The sequence below is a fragment of the Micrasema longulum genome, unplaced genomic scaffold (genome assembly GCF_059751315.1).
Source record: "Micrasema longulum isolate JH-2025_06_02 unplaced genomic scaffold, ASM5975131v1 h1tg000279l, whole genome shotgun sequence".
Lineage (NCBI taxonomy): Eukaryota > Metazoa > Arthropoda > Insecta > Trichoptera > Brachycentridae > Micrasema > Micrasema longulum.
This window is the reverse complement of record NW_028277483.1, coordinates 80,921-106,381: the sequence shown is the minus strand read 5'-3', so window position 1 is coordinate 106,381 and position 25,461 is coordinate 80,921.

Genomic DNA, 25,461 nt, shown 5'->3' with positions numbered 1-25,461 from the left:
TCGCAGTATGTAATCAGCGCGGACGATAAGTGTAACAAAAGCTTTAACTTACAAATGAAAAGTGTCTCAAGTTTACGCATGTCGACTCATTAAGCTCACGGGCACTTGGTTTTCAGGGCGTGTAATAAAACCTGTTTGCCACGTACGCAGCTGAGGCTTTAGAAAAACTAAGCCTACTATGAATACAAAATCTCAAATCGTAGTCGAAAGCTTGGCTTACTTCACATTGCCGCAGTTGTCGAAGTAGTGTGTAAATTAATTGTTAGATTCAAATCACACGGAGACACCCGCCTTAAACTTTTCTAAGATTCCACTTATCCCTTAGAGGATATGGCGTCGTATAGAATTACTGTTTTATTCAACGACAGCGTGGAATGACGATTTTATATGACTTAAGTTACGACTGTACTTTGTACGTATTTTGTGGACTCATGAAACGCGTATCTTTCGCGACTTTCCACTGTGTAACATATTTTGCGAGGTGGGGAAAAGAGAATAAAAATGCCAACGAAAACGAAAGTTTTGTCATTTACACGATGCATTAATATTTTGGAAGATGGTTAATTACTTTACGCCTTAAACGGTTCACTTGAGAATTATAAAATGTTTAAGATCCTTCACGTTTTACTGCGAATTTCCAAGTGACAGATCCGTGGATTCGGGGAATAAATTCATATGCCCTTAAAACTTTCAGTTTATTTCAGATGTTTATTTTCTTATGCATATTAATAAATTTAACGGGTGATCCTAATTTATTCCATTACTTTCACCCAAAGGCAATACTAAAGCTTCAGCGGTGAAGGCATTAGATCGATCGAGCGCACATTTGTGTACATTGACTGTACATAAAGTTATTTTCGCCACAATACTTTAGAGTGGAGAAATAAGTCTTGGTTTAAGAGACTATGGGTCATCAATAAACCAGACGGTTAACATTGGCTGAACTGTTTAATAAATAACTGAAATCGATATCCGGTCGAGCGGAACGGAGAGCTTAATAATGAAACATTTCCATGACTTGTGAATTAAGAACTTTAGTACAAGGCTTGTTCTATAAATTATTGTGTTCCCGTTTCAGAAACGTTCGTCTTGATGAAACACAAAACTCATTATGATTTCACGGTTTCATACTTTCAGCTGAAAGTTGCGTGAGAAAGTGCGGCGTTCAGAAAACACCTATCGTGTTCGACGATTTATTTGTTCTTAAGAACTAAACTAACTTTATATTCTGAACACACAACGAGTAAATGCAAACTTTTCTTTGTTTTCTGTATTTAACATGAAACCTTTGAACTAATAATGTATTACTGTCGAATATATGTACATAGGCTCATTGACGTTATCTTGTTAATTTATTTAAGGTATAATCATATTGAGTGAGAAGGAAAAATGTTTAAGAGTATATGTGTGATGAGGGTGGGTGAGGATGTGTGTAAGAGAGGGTGCTTATACTCTTACGGCGTATTTATTTCTTAGACCATATTGATATTATTATACATTGATAGAATTATAAAATATATTTAATTAAATTACTTAAACAATTACAAATTATTTCAAAAGTTTTAGTTCTGAAATGTGATTTTACTAAAATAGTTGAAAAAATATTTTTTACTTTGTGACATGTATCTTCATAACCAGAACGTTGAAAAACTTAAAAAAGTTGTATGAATTATAATACGTTTTAATTTACCGAATTGTAAAATTCTGTAGATTTTTCTTAAATTCAACGATGTTCTGGTAACTTTTTATGAAAATACTTCACTTTGATTTTTTAGCTAATCAGAGTAAGTTCATAAGTATGAGTCATTCCTGGTTGTGTCATTGTCTCCACGTATTTCAAAAATCATTATTTAAATCTCTTTAGTTAGCTTTTTTAAAACTTCATTTTGCAATTTTGTATCATTTTTTAATCAACAAATTGTATTTAGATTCAAATGAATTAGAGAAGGGAGAATGAATATTTTTGAGAAGGAAAAACGGAAGTTTAGGCAAATACTGGGCTAATGACCTGCCATTGGTTGGTTTCAGCGGCCATTTCATCCGATTTGTAACTTTTACAATTCTGCCTATGTTTGGCCATCCACATTTCCTCAACTTTTCTGTCTGTTGACTAATAATATGAATATTACCTTCTCGAAAATCCTAGTTACTCATTGGGGAGTAAAATTTACTCTGTCCGCAAACATGTGGACATAGTCATAATACAACTGTTTAATTGAGGTTTAAAAGTGTTAAATAAGTTCTTGAAAAGTCTCATGAAAACTAGAAACGTCCTAACATTAAGTTTTTTTTTCTTGAAATAAATGTTTTTATTAAACTTCATTGGTCAATAAATATACAAACTTCAAAATCACTTTATGTGCGATGTAAAGTATACATTGTTTACAACTAAATTACAACACATCATTTCAACAAAATGCAAAGTAATAAAATAAATGTTAGAAAATGGAATTAAAAGCGCAAAAATTGAAATTGTATTTCTTTCCGTGTCGATTTCAATCTTATTTGGGTACAATCTACTGGGTGAAAAACGTTCTTTTGATAAATCCGTTTTCTTAGTATTCTGTGAATACCCATATGACGCGCGTCCCAGTCAAAGCACTTCTACACCAAAGCGCTCTTTATGTGGCCTTTTACCTTAGCTTTTAGCATTGCGTGCGATGGATGCTTTCAGTTCTTTAATACCGTCATATTTCGTCAAAAAGCTTCACTATATATGACGAAGGGAATAAAAACTATAAATAATATGGCATATTTACTGTTAATATTTAAATTCTCATGAAGATATTGGAATTGAATAAGTTTATTATTTATTAGCATGACTATTGACAATATCGCCTACTTTATCTTCATATTTAAAAAAATGCTTTATCTACATTATTTTAGAAGGAAAGTTGACATTTGAACTACATCAAAAATTTCCTTGACTTTATTTTCCTGATATTCTTCTTTTTTCTGGTCATTACGTTATTCTTTTTCTCTTAGTGCCCTGTCGGGTATTATAAACGTTGGCAATCACACTGGCAAAAATTTCTCTGTCCTGTCCTGCCCGAAAAATCTGCTCCACAGCCTTGAAGCCAGTCCAGTCTCGTATATCACGCAGCTAGGACATCTGTCTTCTCCCAGCTCCTCGGTGACCTACAATTTTGCTCTTCAAAATTGAATGAAGCACGCGTTTCTCCACGCATTATATGCCCCAGATACGAAATTTAACGAACTTTTATGGCGGTTAAGAGTTTTCTGTTCTTACTAGGTAGACTGAAGATTTCTTGATTAATTATAAGGTTTGCTCGGGATATCTTAAGCATTCTGAAATGCTAACCTCATCTCAAAAGCTTCTAGCATGTTCATAGTATTCACTTTCAAAGTCTCATAGCCTTACAACAGTATAGACCACCCGTAACACTTAATAAATCTTTGCGTTATATTCAAGTTTAGATTATCATTGCAGAAGAAGGATTCCATTTTGTTAAAAGCAGCTCTTGCTGCCTCAATTTTGCATTTAATTTCTATATCTGGGTTGAGAGTCTCTGTTAGAATGCTGCCGAGGTACTTAAAATAGTCAACTTTTTCAAAGTCACTATTCTTGAGGTTGAGAGACTATGCGAAGAAATCAAATCAGCCAAATGTTAACACCTATTTTTTTAATTAATTGAAATTTTTGTAAATATATATTTCTAAATTAGCCATTTAATTGTCAAATATATATTTCTTTTAAGATACCAATAAAATAAACTTTACTCACTCTAGTTAGATAGCCAAAGTGATTTTATATTTATGTAACAATTTAATAAGGATTAAATAAATTATTAATTGTGTTTTAAGTTCATCCAGATTGAAACTTAATTCAACCCCCTCAGAAGTTTAATAATAAATTTTATTAATTTCACAAAAATCAACAAATGGATGAATTGAAGGTATGTAGATTTTTAAACAAAGGCAAAATCGTTCAAAGTGGCTACTTAAACCAGCCTATGGCAGATCATCAAGCTCAGTAAATGCCTTGATTTTTATATTTCTTTCTACAACATGTTGTTCATATCTGTTTATATCATCAACAAATTATTATTCAATTTTATTACTAAAATTTTTTTTTCTCATAAATTTAAAGCAGAAAAAATTTACATTACGCACATGAATTTATTAAATAAAAACACTTTGTTTTTAACCACTCATATTTTTTTTTACCGACCAGTTTCGAATAAACATAAGCTTCCTTAATAACGTGTAATTTATAATTTATTTAATCGTGTGCTATTTAAGAAAAATCGAAGTGTGTATTCAACATTAAATATAATACGTTTAGAGTTTATAAGCCAAGTATTTATGTCAAATAGTATTTTGTGTTTATGGATTGAGAGGTGTGAGGGATTGAGGTTTTATTTTTTTACTCATACTCATGTTCAACCATTTTCTTATTCAACATTGGTTCAGTTAAACATTAAGTGTTCAGTTTTCGCAAAGTTGCATTATTTAAAATATAAATATATGCGATTCGGTAACAGCTTTGAGAATTAATTAAAAAAGTAAATAAAATGAAAAGGAAGCAGAGTTTTACAATCAACGAAGGCTTTGTTTAGTTATTTAAAAGTATAAACTTGTCAAAGAGGCTTAAAACTGATTAAATTACATTTTTTTATTTTTATAATTCCATCAGAGCTTAAAATTCTCGTGGGATTTTTCTAATCATCCGACTACGCAGTTTTTAACAGGTCAAAGTAAATTTAATGAATTTATATTTTTAATTCCCCTTCGTGCTGCTGCGGATATCTTAATCAATCTTCTGAGCCCATCCTGTAGTTTTGTCCCTTTCCCGCTCTCTATGATTACCGAATGGATCTTCTAGCTACTATTCCAGGCCCTGTTATAGGTCCTGTCTGATAAACACATCTGATGGCTTCCAAAATACAATAATTTCAAGGCTTTTAAAAAGTTTTGTGACAATTTCAGCGAATTGATTGCAAATAGTTTAGTAAACATTACAAATAATTTTATATTACATAACGCTACTTCAGGTCTGCCTGCTTTACAAGGCATCAGGTTCTCGACGTCCTGGAAGTCCGCTGCTAATTTAGTTGGAAGTTCATGTCAGAACTACGAGATGCAAACCTGACTTGTGAAGACGCACAGGAGCTGGCAGCCGACAGAGAAGCCTGAAGGATCTTTGTAAACACCATATGCTCCAACTAGGGGGCGGACATGGAATGATGAAAATGACTTTAGGTTGGTCAAATATCAGATAATTAGTTAACGGTTAGTGCAAATACCTACCGATTTTTTTCTTTTTTATTAAATCTATTTCATGTTGAAACGTATATCTTGGAAAGTATTGGTCCGAAAAAAACAAAAGTTATTACGACTTTTTAGTCAAATTTGTTTTCTCAGACTTTTAAACATTTTTTCCATGAAATATATAGGGACGTAATTATACGCAAAATACTTGATGAATTTTCGAAAATCGTGGCATGAACGGTGGTCGTTTAAGGTCACAGACTTAATGTTTTACTAAGGCCCCTATGTCCACTGAGTCTGTTTAGTTTCAAAACATCACAACATTCATTTTCGAAAAAATGAAAAAAGTAAATAACGAATGACCCTGAACGTTCCATACATAAAAATAAATCTCGACCACCATTCGATGGATCTAAACCAGATTTTTATTGTCATGTAACGTGTCCTAAAAAAAAGCTATTTTTATCGTTATATCTTTGAAAATAAAAAAATTGGACTTTATTTTCGTTTTTTACCAAAAATTATCGTTAAATACCGTATTTGACTAAAATCTGGTAAAATACAGGGGTAATATTACAGCTTTACATTTTTAGTGTGGGAACCGCCATGGTAACTCACCTCCTCTGATACAGTGTGCGGCATGTGTCGGCAAGCGTTTTTATTTTATATATTATTTAAATTTATTTTATTATTAATTTATTTATCTGTACATATCTATATATATACCGAGAAGTCAAAATAACACAGTAAACTTGTAAAAATAGTTCTAGAAATAAGCCCAATATACTTTTGGCAAGCCAGTATGATTACAGTACCTAAAGTTGCAATCAGTAGTATTTATGGACAAATGCCTGTTCTTAGGAATTAATTTGTTAGTGCAAAATATCTTTTAAGTTTATTTATCGAATGTGCATTTATACATCGCAAAAATACTGATGAAATTTAAAGGAAACCAAAAAAACTGTTGCACAAAAAAATATCAATATTTAAGTTAAACTTGTTGCAACAGAGAGGAAAAACATTTTGAGAAAGGGATATGGAAGTCTTGGAATTTACAGTATGTAATGTGGCCACTTAAACCAGCCAAGGACAGGTCATAAGCCCTGTAAATGCCTAGACTTCCATATTCCGTTCTCAAAATGTTTTCCCTCTCTGTTGCAACAAATTAAGATATGAATAACTCCCTAGGGAGGGAATCCAGCCAATCTGCAAGTATTTGGACATACTCAAAACATTGTTGAATATTAAAGTTAGTGATAGTGAGAAAAAAAAGGAATAATGTTTTTTTTGTATGGTTACAGAGCAAAAATTATAATGTGATTTTGATAAAATGTACTTTTTATTAGCATGTCAGTCTATCCCTGTGAAGTTGAAAATCTAGTTGTAAAATCTTCCATATAGCTTAAACAATGTGGAATCCCTAAGTCAGCCAATAGTGGAAGCACCCAGCCAGGATAATAGTCCGAAACAATAGTTTAAACTTTCCTAAACTGATTCGCCATGACCACCGCTCTTGTCCGGAATGTTTTGTTTACACACGCGTTGGCATTTAAGAGGATCTTGTTCCTCCCTCTGAGGGTTTGTTGTACACTGTTCACCCTCAACGAGAGCATTCATCCCTGAGCTGAAATTTTCATTTGTTAACATATGCGAAGGGAATTTACACTTCATTAGCTGCAAGTAGGGTCGCAGTTGAGGTACGCCAGGTAAGCGGAATACTAAAATCTCAAACTGGAAAATTTGCTGTTTTTACACATGAAAAATGAAATTTGGGTGTTTAAACATATGGGAAATCTAATAAATATAAAAGAAGTACTTTTCTCACCATTAAAACCCGAAATTTATAATTATGTTTTTTTAAGCAGATTAAATTTAAGTGAAGCCACTAAAAATTTAAAACTTTGATTCCTAGATTCACCAAAATACGAATATCGATATTTTCAATATTATTTCTATTTACATGTGAGATGACAGTTTATTAATTAATTTATTTTATTTATTTAAAACATCAAGTACAAAAAAAGAGGACTTTTTGCTAAAAGCAATATCTTCCAGCTAACCAAAAACAGATTGGTCACAAAGAAGAGATTGGTCTTAATTTTGTACTAAAAAAAACATTGATATATACCAAAAGATAGGTACATTCATAAAATTGTAAAAAAACCTATTTTTTTTAAATAACCGTTGTTTTTAATTGGGAGAAAAGGTTTGCACATATTAACTTAAATCAAATTTTTAAAAGACATAAGGTAATACATGTTAAATGATGAGGAATGTGGGATCAGATGGTATGTTTGGAAGGAGAGGGAAAGAGGAACCAAGGAAAGAAAAAAGGGATAAAAATACAAATTTAAGAAAAAAAAAATAGTAAAACTCAGGGAGTTTAGGATTCTGGGGATATTTAATAATGTTTCAGACGTTTTTTTGAAAGTGGCTAAAGAAAGTGCATTTTTTGTATGAAGAGGTAGCTCATTCCAAAATCTAGCAGCTTGGACGGAAAAATGGACCAATCACAGATTTCTTATTGGTGAAGTAAAAAGTTATTTTATACGTGATAGGTCTGTGAAAAATCTGAGATAGGTCCTTTTTTCAAATATAATTTTAAATGTTAACTATTGCGATTTTCGGAACAAAAAAAAATTCAAGTATTGTAAGTAAATGTAAGTTAGTAGATGTATACGCAAAAAAATTACTTGCTCACGTATAAATAAATTGCGTATTATGCAGAACGTGTTTCCTAGGCCTGCAGTACGGTATTACAGCAGTCCATCACTAACAGCAGCAAACATCTCACACACACAGCAGTGTCGTGAAATCTTTCGTATCCAACACTTTGCTGGTCGCATTTCCCCCGCAGTTTTTTTATATTTAAAAAAAAAAAAAAATATTATGCAATTCCACTATTAAATGATATTTAATTTTCATGTTTCTATTTTCCACAAAGTTCCATGTTGAGTCACGACTCTTACATATATTTATTTCAACCAAAAACATATGTATGTAGATTATACTCGTCAGAAAAGCTGTTTCAATACATGAAGGTGCTGGATATGAGACAACTGTACCTAAAAGAAGCACTTACACACTTCTGGTCAAACAATAAGGAGAGATCTCAGCAAAATGTCCGTACGAGGTTTTCCCAGAGCATGAACTATGTCATACCCGTACGACTTTTGCTCAGAGACTGAGTGAGTGGTCGGTTTACCCTGAAGATGGCTCCTGCAATGGTAACCGAAACGTCGGAACAAATCCAACACACACGGTATCACCCAAAAAAGAAACGAAAGCGTGAATGAGATACAACATTATATTTTCTTTTTACACAATGAATAATAACGTTTCTTAAAAAATACTAAATTCAATTAAATAAGAGTGTGTCATGCATTTAAGCGAGCTCTTATCTTTATCCCCAAATGTATGTTATGGGGTTTGTTTAAGTATATGTGTGAATATTATGTATAATGTATGATTGTGTGGAGATATCCCTTACCCGTTAGTCAGTCCGAATGAGGGCTACATAATGTAAATTTAACGTTTTGGGTTCTTAGATAAGACCGGATAGCGGTACCCTTGTGGGCACCATAACTGTATACTCGGGTCGGAAACAAGGACCCGATAAAAATCACACCAATTTTGCAGAAGCCTAGACTTAAACTATTGTTCAACAAATCATTATAAATGTCCTGGAATACCTTCAGAAATCTTACCGAAAGCTCCTAATAAATAAAGCATTGCTTTGAAATCAGTCCAAAACAATGATTTTCTTAAAATATGTAGTTTTTGAACCCCTATTTTTGTGTCCAGTGAAGCTGCTTTATTTCTTTGCAATTCAACATGTCGATCGCTTATTATTTTAATTTTTTAGCATAACATGCATGTAAATTTTTTCATCAATATACGCCGGATTTTAGTACTGTGATACAATACATTTAGGTACCTTTATCTAAAAAAAGCTTTTATTATAGAATCGTCAAAATATTTATGTTGCTATGTGAAAATTTTTGGTGTAAGTTCATTAAATTTAATTTATAGAAGTACAAGAGGAGACATAGTAAAATATTCAAATTAGAAATAACAAGTGACCAGTTTCATTGCCTTTGCGACGTCTTGTAGATTCGCAACTTTATGAAAATATTTATTACATTGAAAATAAATTGTTAAGAATAAAGAACCATTTGTCGGCCTCGTGGTGAATGGTCAGCGCGTTTGCCTACCATCTGAGAGGTCTCGGGTTCGATTATCACCATGGTTGATTTAAAATATTTGTTTCAAACCAGAATATTTCATAGTCCCTGAACTGGTACCTGAAGCGTAAGACTGATCATCTTACTTTTATTTAAGAAAAAAAGATTGGTGTACCAATGCAGTGCTCTATGCACCATTAGGTGCGGAAAGGGAATAATCATGATTTAGAATTCAAAAGTTTATAACATTAATTATATTAAAGTTATAATGTTTCTATTTTTTTATGCCAGTAACATAATTAAGTCAATACATGACAAAATTTAGAATATTTGTCCTTGTTTATTTTTTTATAACTTTATTAAATGTAATAATAAAAACATCAGTCTCGAAGATGCCTAAAACTATTTTTAAGTAGCTAAAATACCATTCATCAATACGCACTGTAGCTGCAAGAGGTTTAATAATTTTACCTTCCGTATCATATCAATTAAATTGAAAATGTTTTAAGTATCAAAGTGCAGGCAAAATTGTGAATATTACACAGTGAGTATTGTGGCCACTCAAACCAGCCAATGACAGGTCATAGGCCCTGTAAATACTTAGACTCATAGTCAAAAATGTTTTTGCTCTGTGTTGCAATTAAGATAGCTTTTAATAAAATTTATTTTGAAATTATTTATAACTGTGATAATTTCAACTTTAAAAAATGGGGTCGGGATTTCTAACCGTTCAGTAGCTTAAGAGCGTGTTGTGTAATATAAATGATATCTGTGTCATTTTTTTAAATCAAGCTTTTTAGTTGTTTTTTTAGAAAGTGTCAATAAAGGCTAGCTTTTTATCAAACTATACAATCTCTAGTACGTGTTGTAATCTGGTTTACATTATATATTCTTCTTTTTTGTCGTTCCTCAGTTCTGAGGGTCGTGATCATTGATAATCTCTTCAGACATTCCATTGCCAATGCGTCTCCACCTATTTTTCACCTTTTGAAGGTATCTTTTCTCTCCTGCTCACGTGTTTTAATTGTCCACGTTTCTGCGCCATATAAGAATATTGGTATGAACATTTAAGTTTGCTTCGAGATGCCCCAATCTTGCTAAATTTTGTTCAATCGAATTGTGTCATATTCTGCAATTAGGATGCGTTTTTAATTTTTTAAATGCATGCACCGCTCGCAAAGATAGATGAGTCTAAATAAACAAAACCTTGCACTATTTCAAGGTCTTGGATATGATATATTACATGTTTTATAATGTAAAAAAAAAATCCATAATTAAAAAAGGGGATCCAGAATTTCAACCTCTTATGTTCTCTGTAGCTGCAAGACGTGATGAGGTATTTATTATACAGTGCCCTTGAGGTGATTCTCCTAAACATCTAGAATAATAATAATAATATTACGGCTTCCTGGGCACATATCGAATCGAAAACACTAGTCAATGGTTCTGGTTATATTTCAAATATAGAACTGTTTTTCGTCATCCGCCTGGGCCTGGCTGCTATTTAGTAAAAACGTTAAAAAGAGAAATCTAATGGAGGCAAGTCCGCCCCGTGATGAAGTGGTTGCTGTGTTTAACTACCATTCTTGAGGTCTTGAATGCAATTCCTGGCAGGATGAAAATTACATATTAATTTTGAAGGTTGTTGAAACGCTAGATAATTTTCACATTAAAACTATTGTAATTATTATATGTTAAAAAAATAAAATCAATTCAATTTTCCCGGACTAGCACCTAAAGCAAAAGACTGATCACCTTGAATTTATGGAACAGATTATCAAAATGCTCATCATTTGGTTAACTAATGCAGTGCCCAATAATAATGATGAATAATATTATAAATAATATAATATTGATATCAACAATATTTTGAATTTGTCCAAATGTAGTTGTAAAGTGGCCACTTTAACCAGCCGTTGACAGGTCATAAGCCCTGTAGATGCCTTGACTTCTATATTACTATCTCTTAAATGTTCTTCATTTCTGTTTTAAAATGTGAATTAAATTAATATGTAATCAATCTGAAAACCATCGTATTAAAATACATTATTTATAGACTCGTTCATTTTATTTTGATGTGATAGTTATTTCAGAAAAGGTCGGTCATTACAGATATTGCAAACAAACAGGGGATTCTTGTATTAACTGGTAGTTCTAAAGCCTTGAAATGTTATTATCGTAATTTTAGAGTGCTTGTTTTGGTTACAGACTTCAAATTACGAGTTTTATGAAAATTAGACTCATGTTAACACACCTAAATGTATGAATTAAATTTAATGTTTGTTTTGTGTGCCTTTATTATTTTGATACGGTATGATTAAACATAGTAAAATGCTTCGAATTGTAATTTTCGTTATCTTAATAGTTTTCTGCTATATAAACATGGTTTCATTAAAATTAAACGGTATATATTTAGAATGAAAGAATTATATTTTAACATTGTAACAAAAAAGTTTATTTTTATGCACGATCCCATATTAATTTTATTTTTTGAACTTCCAAGAGTTTTAAATCTTGTTCATATTTTAAATTTAAAGATTTATAATTATAGTACATAAAATTAAGTGAATCTGTTAAATTTATTATGATGATAACTGCCTTCAAACAGGATAAAGTAGTATAAAATATTTGAAACGATAAAAAAAATACTGTATCTACTAAGTAAGTATAAAATTGTATTTCTTAAAAATATATTTTTTTGAATAAAAATACATAAACTTCTATGTATTTTATAGTACGTTAGCGCATAAAAATGGATGATGAGGATAAAACTAATATATTTGGCTCTAGACTTAATGGTTATAAAACGAGTCTGATTTCTTTTTTTCTCTCGCAATATAATTCTTAAACTTTTCTCAATGTTTAAAAATTTTTATTTTTGCTTTTTCATATTCATGTATAATGTGTATAATTTGTTAATATTTTTGGTTACTTATTGGTGTTTACATGTCACTATTGTTATAGTGATGCAATTTTATCATGTTTATTATGTATTTAAATATGGTTATATATTTTAAAGTGTATTTTTTTCTATATATTTATGTTCAATTTTTATTTTAAGGGTAATTTATGCCATTTATTTAAAAACATATAAATAAACTAGAAAGGCTGTTTGCTGATTCGGACGCTTGGCTCACGCTCAGAAGCATTTGGGCTTGATTCACATGGAGACATCCATCAAATGTGATTTTTCTCAAACCTGAATACTCTGTGCAGGAAGTAAAAAAAAAAGAAAAAAAAGTTATTATCATTCCCTTTCTGGACCTAAGGCATTGCATTGGCACACCAATAGTAGCGTATCTGAATCATTTTTGTCAGGTGTCAGTTCAGGGTATTCTTGTTTAAAATACATACTTAATAAAAAACAAATGTTCTTTAAAAATTAAATCAATAAACTGAGTGATCACTTTACCCTGAAGATGGCTCCTGCAATGGTAGCCGAAACGTCGGAACAAATCCAACACACACGGAATTACCCAAAAAAGAAACAAATTATTGGAAAAAATATATATCAGGAAAGCGTGGATGAGATACAATATTATACCTTCTTTTAAACAGTGAATAATAACGTTTCTTAAAAAATGTATATGTTAAAGGTTATTTATGCCATTTATTTAAAAATAAATAAATATACTAGAAAGGCTGATTCGGACGCTTGGCTCACTCACAGAAGCATTCGGGCTTGATTCCTATTAAGAACACCATCAAATGTGATTTTTCTCGAGTGTTCTGTGCAGGAAGTAAAAAAAAAGAAAATATCGTCATTATCATTCCCTTTCTTTGCATTAGTACACCAATTGCAGCGAATCTTGATAATTTTGTTAAATTAACGTAAAATGATCATTCTTACACTTCAAGTGCCAGTCCAGGATATTCTTGTTCAAAAATACACGTTCAATAAAAAAATAATGTCCACTTTAATGATTAAAAATTAAATCAATAAAAGTTTCTTGTTTTTATTAAATTGAATTATTTGGTAATTTGGTGAATTATTTCTTAAGACCGTTTTTGCGTGGAAATAATGGTGTTATTATTTTTAAACAACGAAATATTCAGACAATTTAAGTGTACTATTTTATTTTACGTTTTTTCATCATTCGTCTAAAGAGTGGAAAAGTACTCAGTTCTTGTTTCTCTCAGCACAAAAGTAGAGAAAAACAATTGCGGTTTCCATCTCGCTTTCTCGTTCCCTTTGCATAATTATTTAAGTCTTTCTCTTTCGTTTTTCAGTCCCCGTAATCCTCGCTTGCTCTCAATGACAGAACAATAATTAGACTCGACGTTCTAGTGCAACCGCTCTTTTCATGAATTGAAGCCACCATAATGGCGTTGGTAAAGCAGTTTGACGAATACACAACATTTCACCATGGTTTACTTTGAATTTTACAAGCAGAATCGCGATACGAAACCTATTTGAAATTCGCTTTGGCTTTTGCAAGTACAAAAACAAAAACATGAATGTTTGTTTAAAAACTTAACAATTCTTTTAAATACTTTGTTCAATAACTACGCACATAGGACAGTCCATAGTCAGGAAAAGTTATCTTTTCAAAAACGTTTTCTTTAAACTAAGACTTAAAGGCGTGAACGGCAGTTTTAAATGCTTTAAAAAACAACAAAAGTAATGGAAAATAATATGAAGCTTAAAATAAAAAAAGCCCAAGGAAAACTATAATATGCAGTGTGTGGCCTTAATTTTTTTTTTTATATCAATTAATATTTTTTGCGTTGGCTTATTATTGCAACTTTCAAGAGCTAAGTATATTTTATACAAACCTTGTTTTTATTTTTTTTTGTGTTTTGTAAAAGTTACTCTATATTATGGACTGCAGTAAAAAAGTCATAATTATTTCAAAATAATTACATTTGTAAAATATTGCGAATCGAATGAAAATAATAAATACTGTTTCTCCCGTTTTTTATGTCCCAAATTGAGTTGTTGTAACTCCTGGAAATGTAATTCAATGTATTATACTTGTAAAATACTTTGTGTCGTATGATTTATAAATATAAAAAAAAAATAAAAAAAACTTTTTTTCTGGAATAAAATAAAAATTGCATTACAAAATATCTCTTAGACACGAACTCAATCGATTCCATTTGAGAATATTTCTTTTATTGTTTTTTTATGTGCCTACTTAAAGTTGATAAACAACAAATCTTAAGATAAAAGTATGTATTTAGGAAGCGTATATTGTTCATAAACCCTTGTAATGAAACCAGTAAATAACGACAATGAATGCATAAACAAAATTTTATTCTTCTCAAACAAGAAAACAGGCTATAGTACCTACATCTGCCTTAGAAGAAAGTATTTGTCCATATAAACGTTGAATTACAGAGACATTTAGGGAAGTCTTTTACAGTTTTCCTCGACGATTTTCTTTTGGGGATCCGTAAACTTAATTCAATGGGCTCTCAGGGTCGCAATAGTACACAGTACGTACAATATATCACCCTTAGTATACCAGGCAGTTGTATTGTCTAGGATTTGGGCAAAGCTGATATGGAAGAATTGAACCGCGCGTAGAGAATACCCGTTTTATATTGAATATGAATGACAATGTTTGAACCCCATATGAATGGAACTGAAACTGTGAGGATTTTAAGGTTTTAATGGTTCGGAATTTTTATATTTTGTATATGACGTCCTCTAGATTATAGAATGAGTTCATTTTGAGATAATCTCACGATTCAATATTGTCTGGAAAAATAAGGTTTAATTAACAAAATTTCAACAGAGAGGGAAAACATTTTCGAGAAGGGAATATGGAAGTCTAGGCATTTACAAGGTTTATCACCTGTCATTGGTTGGTTTAAGTGTCCATTTTACACACTGTGTAACATTGACCATTCTGCCCAAGTATAAACATCTCAATATCCTCAACTCTTCCATTTGGTTGACTTTTGTGAAGTAAAAGAGCTGAAACCTTTATCATGTGGGTGAGATTCAAGGTTTTAGCCCTTTTACTTCACAAAAGTCAACAAATGGAAGAGTTGAGGATATTGGGATGTTTAAACATAGGCAGAATGGTCAATGTTACGCAGTGAGTAATGTGGCCACTTAAACCAGCCAATGACAGGTCATAAGCCCTGTAAATGCTTAGACTTTCATATTCCCTTCTCAAAAATGTTTTTCCTCTCTGTCGGAACCAATTTAAATACGAATAACTCGCTGGAGAGGAAATCCAGCCAGTTTGCAAGCATTTGGACATACTTAAAATATTTTTGAACAAAATATCAAATATTTTGACATGAAATTTGTAAAATAAATATATATGGAAAGTGGAAAGGAAAATTTTCCTTTACAGAAGAGCAGATAAAAGTTTTATCTTTGAATTGACAAATTTGTTGGCCTCGTGGTGAAATGATCAGCACGTTCGCCTACCATGCGAGGGATCTCGGGTTCGATTTTCGACATGGTTAATATGAAGTATTTATTTAATACTTTGTTTTCACACCAGAATATTTTAAAGTCCCTAGACTGGTACTTTATCTTCATGTTAAAAAATACCCGAAGCATAAGGCTGATCATCTTACCTTCATATAGCAAAAATGATTAAGATACTATGCAATTGGTGGGCCAATGTAGTGCCCTATGCAAAATTATATGTGGAAAGGGAATGATGATGATGATGAAAAAAATGTAGTATTTTAAATGTTTATTTTAATTATTAAGGAATAGTGCCAAAATAATATACAACGGTCGAACGAATAATATGCAATGGTAATATGCTACAGCAATTATATAGTACTGGTGGTTAAACTAAAGCTGGCACCTTCAGAAAACACACAAACGCATTTAAAGTCTATGGGATGTTGATTAAAAAATACAATGTATTAAATGTTAACGAAATATGCTTTTTCTTTTGAAATTCGGTATTGGATTAGAGAGTTGTGTACATGAAAAAAAGGTACAAAAAGGTACAAAACTGTAATATAAATTGACTAAAATACTTTGTTTCATTATTTTATATTTTTCAAATCATTGATTAAAATGTTGCATTTTAGTAGTGGAAGGACTACTAAAATGCAACAAGGGGCAATTAAATTTTAAAAAAAAGGTATTTTTTTAAATCAATTACTCTAGAACTAGAATGCAAGGTTGTGTTGTGTAGGTTGTTTTAAGTATATAAATAACAAGATGCATTACTTACCAATAAGTGTGTAAACATACTTTTTCCGATGTGATTTGTAATGTGCATTTTAATTACACTCTATAAATTATTATTATGATGGAAACAAAATATTAAATTAAAAAAATGCTTGTTTAAAAATAAATACTCAAAAATATATGACATAATTGTTTTTTTTTTGCTCTAATCCAAAAGAGATTTTTAAAAACATTTAATATAACAAAATAAACATCAAGATTTTTAAAATCAGTATAATGTACCTTAAAAATGTTTTTGTGTAAGTTTTGCGAAAGCGCTATCACTTCATAATCGACCTATTCATGATTTGATTAAATGAAAATACCTACATATTTATAAACCAGTGTATTTAATTCATAACTTAATACTCGTACAAATAATTATATTTTTACTATAAGGAATTCGAGCGAAATTCAGACAAACTCAGAAGCATCCAGTGTATATTGTATTACCATATCATTAGCAACTAATAAAGCAATAGTTGTCTATGTCGAGCTCATAAGCGCGTCTGAGCGCGAGAGAGACAGATTATTTTCATAATGCGTATGCCGTACGATGTGATACCATGGGCTCATTCACTGATACTACACAATGCGTATGTGTAAGTATAGCGCACGTGTCAGCTTATAAAAATCCACCAGTACAATAAAACGTCTTTAGAAAATAACACATTACAAATCAATATAAATAAAACAAAAAAAGTCAAATATTTAATTCACATGAAATAACTAACTTGAATCATAAAAAATCTTCAGGGAGTTTCCAATTCAATTCCTTTGTGAACTTAATACGTTTTTCTAAAATATTAAACACTATGTGCGATTTATGTAGGAAAGGTGCCTCAAATAAAAAAAACACTGAGATTTTCCTGAGGCCTATCCCTGTTTTTCAACCAGAAGTGTATCGATGCTTCTTTTAGGAAAAAATAATTTTTGGTTAATTATTGTATGATCTTACATACGCCGTTTGTTTGTGAAAACAGTTTTTCCTAAATATGTTCTTTTAAAGCTTATGTTAAATGCAAATTGAGTTACACGATCGCCTTTTAGGGAACCGATAATAAGACAGACATATAAAGTGCTGTCGACGTGCGCGCGCGCCTGCACCAGAAGGACACGAGCAAAAAATATAGTAAAAGACAAGGAATCAATCTCAAAACTTAAAGAAAAATTCTAAGAAGAGGTGTGTTTAATAAATATCGGATCTAAAGAATTGAAATTAGAAATTGAGCACTATGTAATTGAATATGCCCTGAAATATACGAAAAATTATAAAGTCCTAGGTGAAGACAAAATTACTAGCAAAACGTAAAAATTATGTGGCAAAAAACTAACAAAAGCCATAAAAATATTACTTGATAATGTTAAGAAGAGGAAAAAGTACCCGATAAGTGGCAAAATGCAGAAATCAAATTATTATTTAAAAAAAGCGATTGTGACCATCTCGAAAATTATAGACCAATCGGTCTACTGTCTTATAAATCGCTAACAAAAATTCTAACAAACCGATTAACAGAAAAACTTGATTTCTATCAACTAGAACAAGGAGGCTTACGCAAAGGCTTTGTGACAAGGGACAATATCCAATCAATTTGACAACTCGTAGAAAAGTGAATGCCAACGTGAATGATGGACGAAAAATTTACGCTCCTTACTTTTTTATATTAATTAGATTGAACATTTTTAGAGCTTTTAAAATGCCCAGGCCAAAGCGCATTATTTTAAAGAATACCGCAAACGTATCGGCCCAGTAATCATTTAGTCTATCAGGGACACACATACGAATTCGTATATTTAAATATACATTGATTCGTTGTTATCTGTCTACTATAGGCAATCATTGGCTAAATCAATTTATTAAATGCAGTGATTGATATATTTATACTCAGAATCGACTCAGTTCTATGTATTTTTAATAAATATATATTTTTTTTATTTATTAAGGAAAAACAACAGTTGTTATATAAGAATACTAAATATAAAAAATAGTATTCACATCCAGTTAAAGTTTTTCACAAATATAATGAGAGAACATTTTACACAGTAAAGAAAAAAATAATATATTATATAAGACATGAAAAAAAAAGAGCTCGTAAGAAGGTTAAGGGATGAGGAAATAGAGTAAAAGAGTGGAGGAGAGGGATTTTCATAATATAGTTGACCAATTAAAAATTTTAAAATTATAATAAAATAAACATAATTGAAGGAACATAAACTTATTACAAACTGCCAAATGTTTAATTTTGGTGATTCAAAAAGTTTTTTTTTGACGTCACAAAATTTTGTATTCAAAATATCTAAATGGGGACAAAGTAAATTAAATTTGGAGCAGCTTCTATATAAATGTAATAAAACAACTGACAAGCCGGTTTCTATGCCGTGTCTGTATCTTCTTAAATAAAAAAATAAATAAAAAAGACAAATCACTTCATAATTTCAACGCTGAGTGAAATGTCAAAATAGATGTGATCTTAGTACTTACAATAGTTATAATAATGTGCAAGCCTCCCCTCTGCGACATACGGGGCTACACTTAAGCCTTTCCCTTGAGATTTTCAGTAACGTATGGTACGGAGTTCTATTGCCGGGATAATAGGCCCTATGGGCGTACCTCAGATAAACGATGCCGCAGGAAAGGGAACCGTTGCCATTATTTTGAATAATGTTTTAGATTCGAAAACAGCGAACGTCATTTGTGAGATGACGTCGGCGTCGTCTTTCGGATGATTCAGGCAGTTGTTACTTCAGCCTAGAAATGGCTTATTTTATCAATAGAACATCGCGAGATATCCTCCAAATAAGTAATAGACGATATTTACTTCCTATTTTTCTTTAAAAATATACAGACATACAAGTGTGTATATATTATAAACATATGTCGTCGCTATAGTTCATTTAGTCCAACAAAATATTTTGATTAACTGTACAGGAAGAAGAAGAAGAAGAATTGAGTTAAGTGTATAGGATTTCTGAGAAATCCTTGATTTATAAAATTTTAATGAAAAATACATATTCTTGAAAATTGTTTAAGGAATTTTTTAACGATGTTTTTCTTAAGTTGTGATCATTAATTTGCCTGTTTCGTAAAAAAAAAATTTAAGCTCTATTTCCGCAAATTGGGTTTTTAGTCTGTTGGAAAAAACAAATTAAAGTGACGATGTGTAACTGAGTTTCTCAATTAGCCATACTAAATTATGTAGAAAAAAAGCTTATGATTGTAAGACACTATTAAATTTGACTGCATTGTTTACCCGCTTTTTTTTTATTTGATAGATTTATTTACATTTAAATCAAGATAGAAATGACACGACCTTAATATTTCAGTTGTTCCTTTCTCCTTTTTATTTCCTTCCCATCTTCTCTTCTCTCTTCATAGTATAGGGTTAATTATTTTTTCTTTAGTCAATTTTCGATTATAATTTTATTTAAAATTATAAAAGAAGTATAATACCTTAGAATATGTCCATGGACTGGTAATTTTTTCAAACTTATCGGTTTGGGCAGCTAGAAAGAAATTTAGGCAATATGCTAGCCCTTATATGTATGTTTATTGTATATGTATATCTTTGTAAAAAATGTAAATAAAGTTTAATCTACAGATCTATTTATGATTTTCATAGCCCAACAAAACGTACAAAAACAAGAGCAGAAACTAACAAATAAAAATCTACATAATTTCATTACTAAGAGTTCTTGTTCAGATATTTTTTTTTTACCTTAAAATGTTTTTTATAGAAAACGTTTAAACAATACAATTTGGTCGTGAATTTACTAAGAACATGCTAATATGACTTTTGTTTAATCAATTGGATTTTTTTTTATTATTTACTTATTTATGACAATAATTAGCATATTGGCTATTAAGTACTGACCTAATACAGATTTTTTATGATATCAAGGAAGTCGGGACGGAAGATCGTATTCTGTAAATAATTACAATGGTGTACAAATTAATTTTTAAAAACTTTTATTTTACTGACTGTCAAAATTTTACTATCGAACTGCCCATTAACTTCTTCGCATTAGTGTTACTCGGCAGAAAGTTCCGAAAATGAAAACAACTATTTCCATTAACCCTTTGTTTTTATTAGCCCTAAAATCCGCGTATCTCCGGACGCATTTTCTCCCTAAACAGAAGTTCCATTTGATGGACAATATGAAACACCGATAACTAGAGCCTTCATTTTAAGCAAGGATATAAAGATCGCTACTGATACGTCCTTTAATTAATTTAATAACCCCGCTGAGTCGGTGGGACAAAAGAGATGTTATCGGAAGTAAATGAAACAGTGATGAGGAAAGCTCAGCTAAACTCGAAGATCGGAACAAAGCTCGCCAGGAGTTGATCTGATTATCTGGGAGCTTTCAACCGGTGGCGGTGGATAATGTCTCGTACGACCGCCTGCGGGCTGCAAAACTATCTTATCGATCCCGACACACGTTATTTTACTTGTTCAGACAATGCAATCGAAGTTAATTGAAAGACTTTTTTTGTGTTATGTATGTGGAGGGTCTATATGATATATATTTATTGGTTTATTTATTACATATAACTGTATTTGTTAATTCATACGTACCAGTAGTAAAAAACTGTAGATTATTATTTTTATGTATAACGAGCGAGTCGTGGCACCTCTCTAGGACCCAAAACAGCAAAATTCATAGTTTTAAAAATAGGTGTCTCGGGAGAATCTTGGGTTTCCGGTGATTTGACTTTATAAGGAATGAAGTAATACAAAAACGGACGCAGCAAACTCCGGTGACAACTGTCATCAAGCGAAGGCGATACGGTTGGCTTGGTCATGTGCTGCGGATGCCACCTGAGAGCCTTAACCACGCTTCCCTACTTTACAAGGCATCGAGTTCTCGAGTCCTGGACGTTTTTTTATACAAAAGTCAGCACTTTTAGTCGGCAGTTCAGACCAGAACTACGGGACGCGAACCTGGTTTAGAAGGATGCACAGGAGCTGGCAGCCGACAGACATGCTTAGAAGATCTTTGTGGACACCATATGCTCGAACTAGGGAGCGGACATGCGCATAGAATAACGATTGAACACGTTTTTTTTTATTTTTTATTTGAAATTAATTTATAAACCCTTTTAGATTACACACATATTTTTTATATTTTTTAAATCGCTTTCTATTGTTAATGATAATATATTTTTTGAAGGTTAAAATGAGTATTTTGTAAAGTTTTGTCTGGTAGTTCATATAATAATTTCAGCCTCCGGTTAATTTATCTCGACTCTCTTTGTCTCGCTAAAAAAAATTGTATGTAATCTTGTTTTTATATTCTCGTATTGTATCCCTGTTTACTACAATTTTCAGTTCTTTGTCTACAATTACATCAGTGGCTTATTTATGAATACCTTTTACGAATTCTAATTTAAAAAGTTCTGTCATATTTAATGCTGTTAGATAAGAGAGGTGTATACTAACTTAAATATTTTATTTTGCTGTCACTGTCTGTTTATATTATTTTGATTTCCTGTGCCCCATAGTTGTTGCATACAAGAAATTTAAGATTTTATATGGGATATAAGATTATTTACCGCAAAAAATAGAAAAACTCCATAAAATTGCTATTTCGCTAATTTAAATTGTTGATATGAATTTTTCATGTCAATTGTCCTTTCATTGTTAGTTCAAGTATTTGATATGCTCAATTTCAATCAGTTGTTCATCGTTTATGTAAGAAAAATTTTATGTCATTTTTTTCTACTTTCATCATGTATAACTGTATTGATTAAGTGTTTCTACATTTGATCAGCACAGTTAGGTGGTTTATGTCTTTGTTAATTAATACGTCAGTTCGATTTTTATGAAATAGTGCTAAATCTTTGATTTGTCTCACTTATTCACGCAGCACAAAAGTGAAACAACAGAAATAAAGCGAATAATTATTAATGTTTTTTTATGATGCACTTGCTCTTTTAACTCCATTGTCAACAAAAGTAATTATCCTTGAATGGGCGTGATAGCGATGACATCATAAAATTATAAATGTGCACACGCGCATCAGCCCACACACATTTTTTTGTAGTGCGCAATTGAACATTACACACGTGCAGCATTCAACACTACCTAGCGGGTGTTGAACTAACTAGAATCTTCTGTGTGAAGTTAGTTTGAGTGTGCTGGAGTTGGTTTTGTAATAATTACACTGCCAAAATTAAAAAACACTTACCCGATTTGTGTTGTATGAAGTTAACCTTAAGGTGTAGTTTGCTAGAATGTACGGTATGAAGATATAAACTTCAATATCAATACATAGATGGCGCTCCAACTCGCTTGTGAATGGTTTCTCATTTAATAACATATATACAAAAATCAAAAATGTTACCTGTGTAGATATTCGCTAATAAGCGGAATGGGGAATGTTTTAGTACGTAAAGTGGCCACTTAAACCAGCCAATAACAGGTCATAAGCCCTGTAAACGCTCGAATATCCATAATCCTGAATTTGAAAAAATCTACCTCATCTCTGTAGGGATATTAATAAAAATATAGAAAGGTGTTTATCAGTTTTATCATATGACAACTTACAACCTAGGATCCGGAATCTATGGATTTAGGTAACAAAGCAAATTTTATATTAAAATCTCATCTTTGCGTTTTTGCAATTACGAAACAATATAGTTCAATGGCAATAATTTATTATTTTTATTTAATAATAAATTGGTGAGAATACGTAGGAAAAATGACATAATTAGACATCAAATTGCTTTTTTCAATTCGTCATAACATTATTATTTTTTATCACAAAAAACATAGTTGTTGTAGAAATGAATTAATATCTTATGGCTTTCAAATGTTACATTGTAGTCTTCGCTTTATATTACACATTGTGTGAATGCAACAACACGCTCGTACTATTCAAACAAATCTGTGTGTAGTTAGTTCTCACTCAAAATCACTGTAGCGCTAAAATTTTAAATACACACGGTGTGGTCTAATCGCTGGAGAGCGATATTTTCTTTAAAAAATAAAGATTATTAGTTTATAGTAATAATAATCTTTGTTATTATTTAATATTACAGGGATCTGAAATTAATTAAATGTCAAGTAAGATTAATTGGGTAATATCAGCTTGTAAAAATGATAGTAAATTAGTGTTGGATAATGAATGAGTGGATTTTCGAGTTTAATCGTAATTTTAAAATAACAGTCTATCTTAAATGTTATTTCACGCACGTATAACATAAAAAATGTGAATTTGAAAAACTGTTTTTTACAACCACAAACAAACCTACAAACCATTGGGTGGAGATGACGATGATCATCCACTGTAGGGCACTGCATTAGTGTTTACTAATGACTGTCTGAAACAAGATTTTCAGCAGAAATCGAAAGAGAAACTTATTTCAAAAAGTTAAGAGCCATTTCAAAACACCATTTTTTTTCGTTTTTATTGTTAAACCTAACGAGTTCATTAAAATAAGTTTTAAATAAAATACATAATAAAATAAATCGTATGAATTTAATTAGTTAATTTGTTTGATGCACCTAACTGACTGACAAAGTCATAACTAACAATACTCACCAGCCACAAGCCGAAACTAAAAAGGCCACCAAAATTAGTTTTACTGGCCAAAACCAAAACCAATACTTCGGTCGGTCACAGCTATTTACTAACATTATTTCACAACCAAACCTTAAAAATGTCACCGCATACTTCTGATTTTTACTTAGCCCATTGGAAATGGACCGAACATTTTTTTTCTTTACAATAAATATAGTTTCATAAATCAAAAGTTTTGCATTGCTTAAAAGTTGTTCAGAATTATTCAGTTCTCTATCTGACCACATTATACCTCATTATTTGATACATGAAGAAGTTTCCGGAAACAAACCTAAGTAAGTTTTGAAACTACTGTCGACTGAAAGACATTATTTCTTAAGCTTCAAGACGAACTTTTACAAAGATCGGATAAATGTGAATGGTTCTTTTCCTTACATTCCCTGAATGCGTAGATTAGAATCTCATCTTTACTTATGTCGGTACATCGCAAACGGAAAATCGACATAAAAATTAAATGTCTTTACTTTATGCTCTTTGTTTAAACGTCATGTTTACGTATTATTCATCAAACTTTTACCGCATACGATATATATATATATATATATAGTTGGATAATTTATATAGCGCCATTGTTGTGAAAATCACCTCAAGGGCGCTGTACAATTAATAAATATCCCAGTACGTCTTGCAGCTACAGAGCGCATGGACGGTTGGGATTCTAGTTCCTCGTTTTCAATTAAGATCAATAAAAAAATATAACAGATAGGAGCTAGATTACAGGACGTCTTGCAGCTACAGAGCGCATAGACAGTTAGAAATTTAGCCCCCATTTACACATTTTAAAAATTGACAAATACATTTAGTGTATTAATGATACTAAAAAAAAAATATAATAATATGAATAATAAAAAGGAGTAAGAACACGTCTTGCAGCTACTAAGCGCATAGACGATTGGAATTCTAGACCTCACGTATAAAATTTAGGTATTTTTAAGTTGGTATATGAAAGCTAGATAACCAATCATCGTGCAGCTACAAAGCGCATGAACGAGTGGAATTCTAGCAAAGTTAGAATGATATCAATAAATTTATAAAAAATAGAGCATAGTAGTAAGTTTGTCAAGTGTTCATGCCAAGAACTAAGCAATAAAAAACTAAATAAATAAAGCACTGTATCAACTCCATGGTTAACAAAGGGAGATAGATGTCCGAAGAGAATCTTTTGTAGACAGTAGGTAGATATCGTCACCATGTGGTCCACTAGGCTGCTGGAGAATTTCTGGAAACGCACGTGTGTAGACTGGATAGACTGGACGTGTGTAGATGGTGCATAGAACACTTCATTGTTTAATTAAATTAAACGTACCT